This window comes from Palaemon carinicauda, chromosome 20 (genome assembly GCF_036898095.1).
Source record: "Palaemon carinicauda isolate YSFRI2023 chromosome 20, ASM3689809v2, whole genome shotgun sequence".
Lineage (NCBI taxonomy): Eukaryota > Metazoa > Arthropoda > Malacostraca > Decapoda > Palaemonidae > Palaemon > Palaemon carinicauda.
The window spans coordinates 8,712,865-8,725,366 of NC_090744.1; the positions used below are offsets into that span (position 1 = coordinate 8,712,865).

The 12,502-nt window shown below is 33.4% G+C and overlaps 1 long non-coding RNA gene across 1 annotated transcript; it reads right to left on the reverse strand.

The window, feature by feature from the left end:
* Positions 1-7,465: 7,465 nt before the first annotated feature.
* LOC137659435 (uncharacterized) lies at positions 7,466-11,535 on the reverse strand. Its single transcript, XR_011047522.1, has 3 exons — positions 11,406-11,535; positions 8,965-9,103; positions 7,466-7,551 (listed from the first exon to the last, which is right to left on the reverse strand). It is a non-coding gene; the product is annotated as an uncharacterized lncRNA (long non-coding RNA).
* Between the last annotated feature and the right edge of the window lie 967 nt (positions 11,536-12,502).

Genomic DNA, 12,502 nt, shown 5'->3' on the forward strand with positions numbered 1-12,502 from the left:
AATTGAATATTACCAAAACCTGTACATTTGACATTAAAACCTCCAACAATATAAGCTTCTTAAATATTTTGAAATATTTGATTTAAACAAAATTATTAATAACATATGATAAAATCTGATAAACCATTAAAATTAGAAGAATTTGAGGCTTCTGAGCAAATTAACAATGGTATAACACAACAATAATTTTTCATGACTTTAGCTGTCAGGATAAAACCTACACTGACAAGACAACTGGATCAATAAGCAGACTAAAATCCAAAATATTTACCAAAACAAGCTTCTGACCTTTGACAAGTACAATATATTCAATCAAACACATTGAGCTACAGCTCTCAAGACACCAGTAAAAGAATGAACCAATTCTGTACATGGGGAATAAAATAACAGTCCAAAAGAACAAGTGGAAACTCTAGTTAAGATCAGGATCTACCTCATGGACCCTTTAGCCCTTTTTATGGTGAGGAATAATATGGCAAATGCTGATGCTCAAAGAGGAGGGGGCCACTGGGAGACTCATCAGCCATATGAGGCGAGAATCTTTGGTATTTTTAAAACATTTCCAATTTTGGGATAAGGGAGGATCAGGGATGGGGAGGGGGAGCTCTGAAATTGGCGGCGAGTATCAAGTTAGAATAAAAGAGAACTTCATAAATCAATCCTATTTTAAAATATTTACAAAATCTCCAATTAATTTTAACAATTAGCAAGTTGTTCTTTAAGATATTCAAGGTATATTTATGTAGCCCCGAGAGAGAGAGAGAGAGAGAGAGAGAGAGAGAGAGAGAGAGAGAGAGAGAGAGAGAGAGAGATTACTAGAATGCTTAAAGTACCTAGTAATTAAAGGAGCTTCCCTAGTTTGGACTGACCATCAAAATTCATCTAGTTTATATCCCATCCATTTTATACATAATCACAAATACACTTTTATCTACACAGCCATATAATTCCAAACTCTTCTCCTACCCTTTAGCTAAACAGAACCCCTTTGAGCTAAGGTTTTAACGATCCAAGAAATGAAAATTTTCATCTAATTATGCAATTCACTGATGTCGCCTTCAGAAAGTCCTATTCTACGAAAGATCCTTTCTAATATCAATCAACGGCCACACTATTTAGATTATGTTGTTTCATGCAGTAGATCTATAGTTAATGATTCATTAACAATCAAAGTTTTTGGGGTTAACTTCAACACCTGTCATAGATTATTTCTATTTCCCAAAATATTATGAGCAATTTATATATATATATATATATATATATATATATATATATATATATATATATATATATATATATATATATAAAATACTTGTTTCTGTTAAATCCATAATAAACTAGTGTGTGGTATAAAACATTATGCAAGCGTTGGTTACTATTAACCAATAAGTCAAATAATTACCCAGATAGCTTACTGAATCAAGAAACCATTCTGATAACTATACAGATAAAAGAATCCCAGATTGCTCCATTTAAGCATTCCAAATAACAACAGAGGTGAAAGTGTCCAAAAAACTTCGAAGACCAAGATGGGTCACGAATAACTGAATGGACCAAACAGTAAGGAAATAGTCAAGCCAATGAATGAATAAAATAGCTCCTTAGACCAAGTTGTGTAGCAGATAACTCCATAGACAAAAGCTTGCTTTAATTTCATAGGCAAGAGATCCATAGGAGATCCAAATAACTTTCAGATCAAGGAATGTCCTAGATAACTTCATTATCCAATGAGTGGCCATATAAATGTTCGTATAACTCCATAGACAAAGTGGGTACTAAAAATAAATTCTACAAGCTAAGAAATACTCAAAACTGGTAAATCAAATAAGTGTCCAAATAGTTTTTTGAATCAAGGAACATCCCAAATAAATCAATGGATAAAGAATTCCAAGATTACTGAATAGACTAATGAATAAAAAAAAATAACATAAAAAATACACGTTAAGCCTGAATTTTCCACAATCCTTGGCTAAAGAGTTTCTCACATAGCTCCATTGACCAAGGATTGCTACGAAAGAAGTTTTAAGGAAATCAGAACTAAGGAGTATAACCACAAAAGCTTGGTAAACCAAGGCATTGCCCAATAACCAATCGTTGCCTGAAGAGAATTCATAAAACATGGGATAATCTGCAAGACTTTTATAAATAAAAAGTGCCAGAAAAAGTCTCATATCAAAAGTGATAAAAATATATCTTTAAAACAGAATTATTTGAAAGGATCTACAAGCAAGGATTGCTCACAAACAGCTCTGTAGAGTAATGAATGTCCAGAGTAGATCAACAGAACCAAGAGGAAACACGGGATATCAGAATTTACTGCAAACTAGACCATATACACCCCTCATAAAAAAAAAAAGTCAAGGAAAAGTTTAAAATCGCTTGAAACCAAACTGGCCCTTTCAAAACTGTCAGCTAGAGAGGCTTATAAATTTCATTAAGTCAGACATACAGTAACATAGAAACTTAGAAAAGCCTTGTAAAACTTTGCAAACCTATGTATGAAGGAATATATTTTGAACTGAGCTAAGATGATCATAACCGTTTACATAATTTTCTTTACAAGCTTTACAACTAGTAATAAGAGTCCCAAAGAAGAAAAAACATGGATGTTTAGGTGTCCTTAGAATGAATATCTAAGGAAACCAGCATGAACAATTATTAAAATAAGCAAGAACTAGCTATTGATTTTGTAAAACCATTTAATTCTCCAGATATCTTGAAATATTTAAAACTAAAATTCAATTTTATTATTTTCATCCGGTAACCACTGAAGAAAAAGGATTTTACTGTACCTTAAAGAAGAGACAAACAGGAAGACTTCAGATAAACTGAGATCTGAAGGAAACATTATATCTCCGAAGGAGATCCATATTTTCTATATAAAAAGATTAGACAACAAACCTATCCTAAAAAGAGAACTATATTTTCAGAAATTAGAGTTACCATGTTTCAGGACTTGATTAAGGGTATTTTTTCAGTCTAGATAGGCTTTACATTTTGTAGAAATCCGTAATTCCTTAAAAATGCTGGCATTTCTACCCCATCAAACCATCAATAATATACCAATGATAAAATATCAACCTTCAGCAAGATCCATGAGAAGAGACTACAGAACCTTCATATATAATCAGTTACTAACAACATGAACTTGATAGCTTAGCGAAATTTATTATCATATGTTCAAACCAGTCCAAAAACGTATGGTAATAATTATGATATAACCGAATAATGTATATCACATACAATTCTCCAAATTGTTCAGCATCACGAGCAGGTTTAATATCAAACGGTGCAGGAAAAGGGGAACTCAATTACTGCTGCTGAAACTTATTCAGATATGTTGCTTTTAAGCAGAGAACTCAGAAAAAGCAAGTCTACTCTATTTACCAAAGCACTTCCCCCAATTTCGGAGGGTTAGCCGACCTAGCAAACAGGAACAAAGGGGGACTTTTCTTCTTTTCGCTCCTCCCAGCCTGACGAGGGATTCAGCCTAGCAATAGTAGCTAATTGTCAACGCTAGTTAGAAAAGTAGAATACTATAAGCCCAAGGTCCCCAACAGGGAAAAGTCCAATGAGGAAAGGAAAAGAGGAATGATTAAACTATATATGAAAAGTAATGACCACAAAATATGAAATATCTGAAGGTCAGTGAAAAAGTTGAATTAGATGTCATAATAAACTACGAGGAAAGACTCATGTCAACCTGTTCATCCTAAAAAACATTAGCTACAAGTTTGAACCTCTGAAGTTACACCGAATCAACTGCTAGATCAAGGAGCTCATTTCACAAGGTGCAAAAGATGTGTGCTAATTAAAGGCAAAGCTTAAGGACCAATACATATTCATTGAATAAGAAGGCCTAATGGGAAGTAAGGATTGAAACAAAACCTTGTAATAGCATAAGCTAAAAAACAGAGTTAAAGACATCGAATTATCAAGTAGCTTTTCAATCTATCAAACTTAATCTAATATTGACAGGTGCCACAAAGCACAGTATCATAGAAATACAATGAAGAATTGAAATCACTGTATAAAAACAGATCATCACCCAATAGGACCTCACCTGATTGAGAAAATGGTGATCAGTTGGACATTAGGATACAAGAGTGTAATGAGTAAAGATAAGACATGTTAACTTGGAAAAATATAGTTTTACAAACACATACCATATGATCTGATTGAATATTTTCTATATCATTTCGTAAAAATAAATGACTTAAAGATACCACAATGCTTGTATGAGAAAAACTAGCCATTTAATATTATTACCAAAAGTTTTAGCTAATTTGTTTTTAGTTTTATAATAGTATTATGATTATGTTTCTGAGTCACTCCAGATGCTATTTGGAAATTATTGCTACTGATAACCCTTAAGTACAAATTCAAGTAGTATAAAACCGTTATCCCATATAGGATTAGACGAAGGAAAAGCATTGTGGCCAAATGAAATTAGAATAAAGTCCTATAATCCTATAGTCCTAAAAAACAAAAGGTATTACCAATATACTAAATATAGAAAAATAATTAAACTAAAATTTTCAATTGATGAAAATACATTAGTGAGAGTGAGATATTATATTGAGGCTTACAGTAAATTTACCAAAATGTAAGATGGCAAAAAGCTGAGATAGTGATTAAAGTGGTTAATGTGGTGATTCCATGATATTTTAAGCTGTAGATAAAGTATATAACTTGATTTCTTTGTTGAAATTTCCTAATAAAATAACTAACAGTACCGTTTATGAGAATTAAGTGTTAAGCAACATAATGTAAAAAGAAAGCATTATGGCATAGACAGTAAATGATGTTAAGATTTATAGAAAATCATTAATTTTGCATTTGATTTTTAACAGGTAACTTTAACTTTTGATTAGGTGATATCAAAGTACTTAGAGCATCACTGTAAATAGTTCTAAAGTACATTTTTTTTTTTTAGATTATGAATTTCCCAAAACCTAAAACCATGGAGTGTATATAAATCATTAATTTTGCAATTGAATTATTATAACAACTAACTTCAACGTTTTTGATTAGATATCATCTTGGTACTTGAAGCCTCACTGTAAATAGTTGTACATAAATGTTTAAAACATTTTCAATTCTCCCCAAAACCTCAAACCATGGAGTGTATTTTTCACTTCTTGAAGTCACAGGTCCTAGATTCCACGTGCACGGTATGTCAGAAGTTTTCTTGTGATAATAATTGACATTGCCATTAAATCTAATGTCAGTCATTTGTAAATCTTAAAATGCAGTCATCTTTATCCTGAAAAATATTTTATGAATTAAAACCTCTTACAATTTAAGAAAAATAAGACGCTTTGATAAGCGAACTCAAACATAATGAAATATCACATAAAAACATAAAATATCATATAAAAACTAATATCAATTTGGCTTTCCATTGTTACTCTTTAATGAAAATCAATAAAAACAAGTGCACATGCATTCAATAGATTATTATTATTATTATTATTATTATTATTATTATCATTATTATTATTATTATTATTATTACTTGCTAAGCTACAACCCTAGTTGGAAAAGCAAGATGCTATGAGCCCAGGGGCCCCAAGAGGGAAAATAGCCCAGTGAGGAAAGGAAACAAGAAAAAATAATACATTTTAAGAACAATGACATTTAAATAAATATTTCCTATATAAACTATGAAAACTTTAACAAAACAAGAGGAAGAGAAACGAGAAAGAATAGTGAGCCCGAGTGTACCCTCAAGCAAGAGAAATCTAACCCAAGACAGTGGAAGACCATGGTACAGAGGCTATGGCACTACCCAAGACTAGAGAACAATGGCTTGATTTTGGAGTGTCCTTCTCCTAGAAGAGCTGCTGACCATAGCTCAAGAGTCTCTTCTACCCTTACCAAGAGGAAAGTAGCCACTGGACAATTACAGTGTAGTAGTTATTATATAATGTAAATAAAGAATTAAAATTTTATATGAAACATATTTGATTCCAAGTTTGCTAAAAAGAATATTCTTAGATTGAAACTAACTTCAAGGGAACCGTTTTGAAAAAAAAAAAAAAGATTTTTGGTTAACAAATGGAAATTAATGCACCAATTGGTATGCACAAAATAATCTATAAATTATAAGGAATGTTTCAAGTAATTGAAATAATGATAATATTTATAGTGTCATTAAACTCAAAGCATCTCAATATTGAAGTAATTAATTCATTAATATCCACCAAGCTATTATTATATTAATTTTTCAATTGACTAACATAAACTAGTAAATTGTTCTATTACAGAAAATCAAGTTATAGAACGTTATATTTCAATATTCATCTGATTTGTTTAAGTAAACTTTAGTGCATAACAAACAATTTCAAACTTAATGATGCACGATCACTTCCAATATTTTTTTAAAGAAATTGTCTACAGTCCGTATAGATTTGCCTATTTTCGTATACAGTAAACAACAGATAACTTACTATAACCTAGAATAGAGTACCTTAATCATATAACCTTCTGAATTTATTTCCCATGATCAAACACACATAATACCACACACAAGAGAGATTAGTTCACCAGACTTTCAACTGAGCTCCACAAGGCACTAGAAGAGTTAGAAGCCCCAGGCATACATGGCTGAGGATTATGAGCCGTGAAGTGTGACATGAGGAATGGAGGCGTGAAGTATGTGATGATGAATGCAGAAGTATTGATAGACACGACTGGCAAAATCTAACCGAGGCCCTTGGCGTCAATAGGCGTTGGAGGATATGGTATTGGGGATGGTGGACTTGCTTCAAATATTAAGCAATAGTTCCCAGGTAAAATCAGTTTATGAATAACTTCAGTTTTGGACGAATGGAAAATTAAATGCCTGACTGAGAAATATTTGATATCATTTTTTGCTATAATGTTATGAATTTGAAGGCAATATTACAATTATCAATTTTTATATAAGTATAATTTTATAGGTTTAAGAAATATAGCATTCTATGGTCCTAACTTTTAGTGTTTAAAATCTGTTGACACAAGAAAGTATACTATATATGACATTAGCTACTGTCATTTATCTAAGTTTTTGAAGACTTACGTTTTGAAAACTAATTGTATATTTATAATGGTCTCATATTATAGACATAAAACTAATAATGCATAGCAAAGACAAAATGTATGACCATCTCCCCAGACAATAATCCGGATAACAATTTCACTTTCAAGAGAATCTCTGCAATACTGGATTTTTGTTGATATGTTCAAAACTACAGTACACTTTACATCTCTATCTTTCATAGATATTCACTACCTACTCTATATCCTAACTGAAATGCAAGTTTCTGAAAAAAAATTAAAATTCAAACTTATCTTTAAACTGATGTCAGTTGAATCTTACAGCCTCCATCCCTGTTATGAGCTTTGATATAGATATGATCAAATTAATCTTACGTCTTCACCATTCCTTTAGTTTCCATCTCCTTTCCATGTAATCGGGGGGGGGGGGGATTGGGTTATCCACTACTAAGTTTTTTTGTTGCCTGGCATTGACTTTTGGATTCCAAGTGTGCAGGTAAACAAATATATCTGAAAGAAAAGCAAAATATCTTTACTCCAAATGTTCTCCACCTTTATATTATTACCCGACTCTTGATAATTAATTTGATACAGAAGAGTCATTATTTAGGATTAATAATTAAAACAACTGGCATATTCAACTTCATAGTTAATCTAAAGAGATCCTTACAACTTGACCATATTATGATATTCTTCAACAAAAACATCTGAAGGAAGAACAGTGCTAATAACCAGAGTATAATATGAGATTGGTGCTTTCATATCAACCATATCATTTAAACCTTATACCGCCTTCTTTTGAACCGATCAGCGTTGGATAATCAGAAAAGTCTGACTCAAGGTCTGAATATCAGCCAGCTACAAGAATTTAGACACAAAGGCAATGCATAAGGCACTAAAGTTTTTTTCCCCTTTCAGATATTAAATCTAAAATTGTAGCACAGTATCGTCAAGGGAAGCAAGATCTGAAACTTTAGAGACTCCTGAGGGAGATGCTGGAGAAGCTAACCTGCTTTGCTAAGGGAAACAGGCAAATCTCCCGGCTTTGAGACTTATTCAAGAGGTAAAGAAAACTCTAAGAGCTAAATTTAAAGAGAAGCCGATCACACGCCTGCGTTTTTGGTGACTGGAATCACAGTAAATGCTCAGTATACTGGCAAGAGGGGAGACTTCCCTGCCACCCGCTGGTAATTACCAGCCGACACCTTATCTTAGGTTTTAACTGCCTAGTTCCATGTTCCTTTAAATTAATCTCGTAATTAAAGGACTATGGTTTGTATTCATGTAGGAACAAGTAACTATTGAGGAACCCAGTGAGAGACTGGGTTTTCTGGTTAGGTGGGAAATAAAAACGAGTATAATAAACCCTGGACCAGTAGCAAAGGTAAAAGAGTGGCAGCAAAACTAATTGGAAAATATTAAAGTTATACTGTATATCATGTGTTTCCTGGGTAACCATGGCCTCCATATTGGGAAAAATATAGAAAATAGCAAGAAACAAGGATTTTAGCCAGCATAACCACACTCACATATCCTATTATACCGCATGTGTTTCATACACGCTCGTACACTGTAACGGTTTTGATTTCTTATCTTATCACTCGCTCTCCCCTGCACTCTTGATAGACCAACCTTGTTATCATGGTAGCCTATGCTTTATCATGTTTGAATCTTTGTGACGTTGTTTCTCGTAAGTCCCTGTATATAAACTCATGACCTGTTGAAATAAAGCTAGTTGTATTTACCTCGCTTCTCGGTTATCACCTAAGTGGGGCCTCGCACACTATGCTAGGATTCCAGGTCTTTCTCTTTATTTACCAAGGAGTTTCAACTAACTGGAATAGCCTTACCAATTCCATTACTGTTTCACATATAAACCCACAATTTAATCACTGGCCAATGTAACAAATTTTAATTACTTACTCAAGACTACGCAGGTCAAAGACAGCCGTCTTTCTGTAGCTACGGGGACTATTAATTGGAGTCCCCTTTCTACTGTTAGGTGAAGGTTTAATGTAGCTTCTTTTAGCAGAATGCTGCGCTGCTGTTCATACCTTCGATTCTGTTTAATTAATAAATTTGTATAAATATAAGTCAAGCAAGAGAAAATATTTGGTATAAAAAATGGAGTTAGAGAGATTTTTACCTGGCGAATGACCATATTTGCAGATGATATCAGTTTAAATATGACTTGTTTACTTTCCAACAGAAATTCCTGATAACAGCCTCTCGATGTTGGGGGTATATACACTTGTATTAGGATCTAAAAAGAGTGTAACAGAAGTGATTATACCCTATCAATGGAAGAATCTTTATTGGCACTCCATTTTGAATTACCCATTCCACCTTCATAGGGTATGTTAGCTTAGGTAAGGTAAGGTAAGGTAAGGTTGGTTAGGTAAGGTAAGGTAAGGTTGGTTAGGTAAGGTAAGGTAAGGTTGGTTAGGTAAGGTTGGTTAGGTAAGGTAAGGTAAGGTTGGTTAGGTAAGGTTGGTTAGGTAAGGTAAGGTATGTTAAGGTTGGTTAGGTAAGGTAAAGTAAGGTTAAGGTTTTAGCTAAGGTAAGGTAAGGTAAGGTTTTAGCTACGGTAAGGTGAGTTAGCTAAGGTAAGGTAAGGAAAGGTAAAGTAAGGTAAGGTAAGGTAAGGGAAGGGTAGGGTAGGGTAGGGTAGGGTAAGGTAGAGTAGGGTAGGGTAGGGTAAGGTAGAGTAGGGTAGGGTAGGGCAGGTTGGGTTAGGTTAGGTTAGGTAAGGGTAGGCTAGGTAAGGTAAGGATAGATTAGGTAAGGTAAGGATAGGTTAGATAAGGTAAGGATAGATTAGGTAAGGTAAGGATAGGTTAGATAAGGTAAGGATAGGTTAGATAAGGTAAGGATAGGTTAGATAAGGTAAGGATAGGCTAGCTAAGGTAGGGTAAGGTAGGGTAGGTAAGGTTAGGGTAGATTATGTAAGGTAAGGTAACGTAAGGCTATGTTAGATTAGGTAAGGTATGGAAAATGAGGAATGTAAGGCAAGGATAGGGAATGTAAGACAAGGGTGCGGTACGAGTAGGTAAAGTAGGATAGATAATGTGTAAGGGTAGGTAAGGTACGGTTAAGTAAGGTAATGGTATGCATTTCATTGCATACAGGCCTGCCTGGGCACTACCCGTACTATACTACCAACAAATCTGAATTGCACTAATCTTCACTAAGTTTAACTTGGCATGCCCAAATGTTTTGCATGTTTGGTTGCCAAATATCACTAAATCTTCGCACAGCACCTCTCAGGAGCAATATATGTGAGTGTGTAAGCTAAGGGTAGTAAAGGTGAGAGTAGTCAAGGTGAAGGTAGTTAAGGTGAGGTAATTAAGGAGAGAGTAGTGAAGGTAGTTAAGGTGAGGTAATTAAGGAGAGAGTATTGAAGGTAGTTAAGGTGAGGTAATTAAGGAGAAAGTAGTTAAGGTAAGGTTAGGATAGGTGAGGGTAGTTAAGGTGAGGTTAGGTTAGGTGAGTGTCAGTTAGGTAGGATTGTGTTAGGTAAGGATCGGTTAGGTAGGATTGGGTTAGGTGAGGGTCGGTTAGGTAGGATTGGGTTAGGTTAGGTTAGGCTAGGTAAGGTGAAGTGAGGTTAGGTTAGGTGAGGTGAGGTAAGGGTAGGTTAAGGTAAGTGAGAGTAGGTTAGGTTAGGTTAGATTAGGTTAGGTTAGGTGAGGTGAGGTTAGGTGAGGTGAGGTGAGGGTAGGCTAGGTAAGGGCTGCTAATGAGTCGGTAGGGAAGAGGTTAGGTAAGTTGGGTAAATGATGGTAGTCAAAGCAAGGGTAGGTAAGGTAAGGGTAAGTTTGGTAACTACTGTACTTCATCAAATCTTTGCTTTTAGGTGTGTGGAACTGATGACTGGATAACCCTTATGAGCAATATTTTTCACGACTGACTAGATCGTTGGAAATAGAGTTTCTGATTATAACTGATGATGAAATTCTCTTAATTCTAGTTTCCCACTAATCGGAAACCCTGTTTCTTGGTATAGTCTTCAATAATTCTTAGATACAGGAGTATGTATACATAAATGGGAGTAGTTTGCAACAACATAAAATGACAACATTAACAAGAGGATTTATTTTGGAAACTAACATTGTATATAATACCTTCATTTGTCTTTTTCTAATTGATTGTTTTTTCAACCACATAAGAATATTCAGATACAGCCTACTCACCTCTGAAGTTAGGCCTAAACTAGCATGGTGCTGCTACGTCTAGAAAATAATATTCACATAGGCTACAAAATACACTTCTCTGACATTAGTTCCACAACAAGATAGAAAGATCACTTTGTGTCAAATTATTTGAATATCAATGAATTTATAACTCAATAAGGAGAGCCTTACCATCATATTAACAGAAAACAGAAGAATTGCACAATACAGTTCAAAAGATCACTGTTTCTTGTTATCATGAGGGAATTTAATGTGACAGGAGACACCATTACTATTCCAAGTATCCAAACTTTCAGCCATTGTTTACATTCCCAAAATGGTTCCAACAATGTTCAGTCAAATCTAACTCTTTCCTTTATTTATTCCCCAATCTCAATCATCTTTAACATTCTATTTAATTGAAGTCTCCACTGAACTGCTAGGATAAAATGGAACTAGAACTAGCAGTAATACGGTTAATATTAGTAGAATATATTATTTTATTGAAAGATATATAGAAAGACTTCGAAAGAGGAGAGTAGATTCTTGTTTACATAGAAAACAATTTAACGGGAGACATATATTTAGTCAACCTGTAGATTATATTGAATGTACATTAATAGTTAAAATGCTAATAAAGACAGTAAGAAGTTATATTATTAAAATATCTGATATAAATTTAATTAATTACGTAAATGTTTGGTAGATATATACTTAATAAATAATAAAAAAAAAATCTCATGATATTAGGCTTAGTCTGCATCTAAAATGAAGTAGACATGACTTATGATAATAAAATGAAATACAATATGTTATAATAAGCGTAAATATATCAGTTCTCTCTGATAGAGAGAGAGAGAGAGAGAGAGAGAGAGAGAGAGAGAGAGAGAGAGAGAGAGAGAGAGAGAGAGTACACGATCACAATTAACATTTCTATCTCCTTGGAAGTAAGAAACGGTGGGAAATCTGTGAACAAATTATCAAACGTAAAAAGCAATATTTTCATCTCCATTAAATTTTTTAGGGGGAAATTAATTAGCTGAGTTGGTCTGTTTTTTTTTTTTTTTTTTTTTTTTTTTTTTTTTTTTTTGGAAGAAAAGCTTTCAGCCAGAAATGAGAAGAGTGTATTTGTTTTGCTTATTTGTATTAGCGTTTACTTCCTTTTGGTATACTGACATAAAGACAAAAACAAACATGCGTACATACACCACACACACATATACACTATATATATATATATATATATATATATATATATATATATATATATATATATATATATATATATA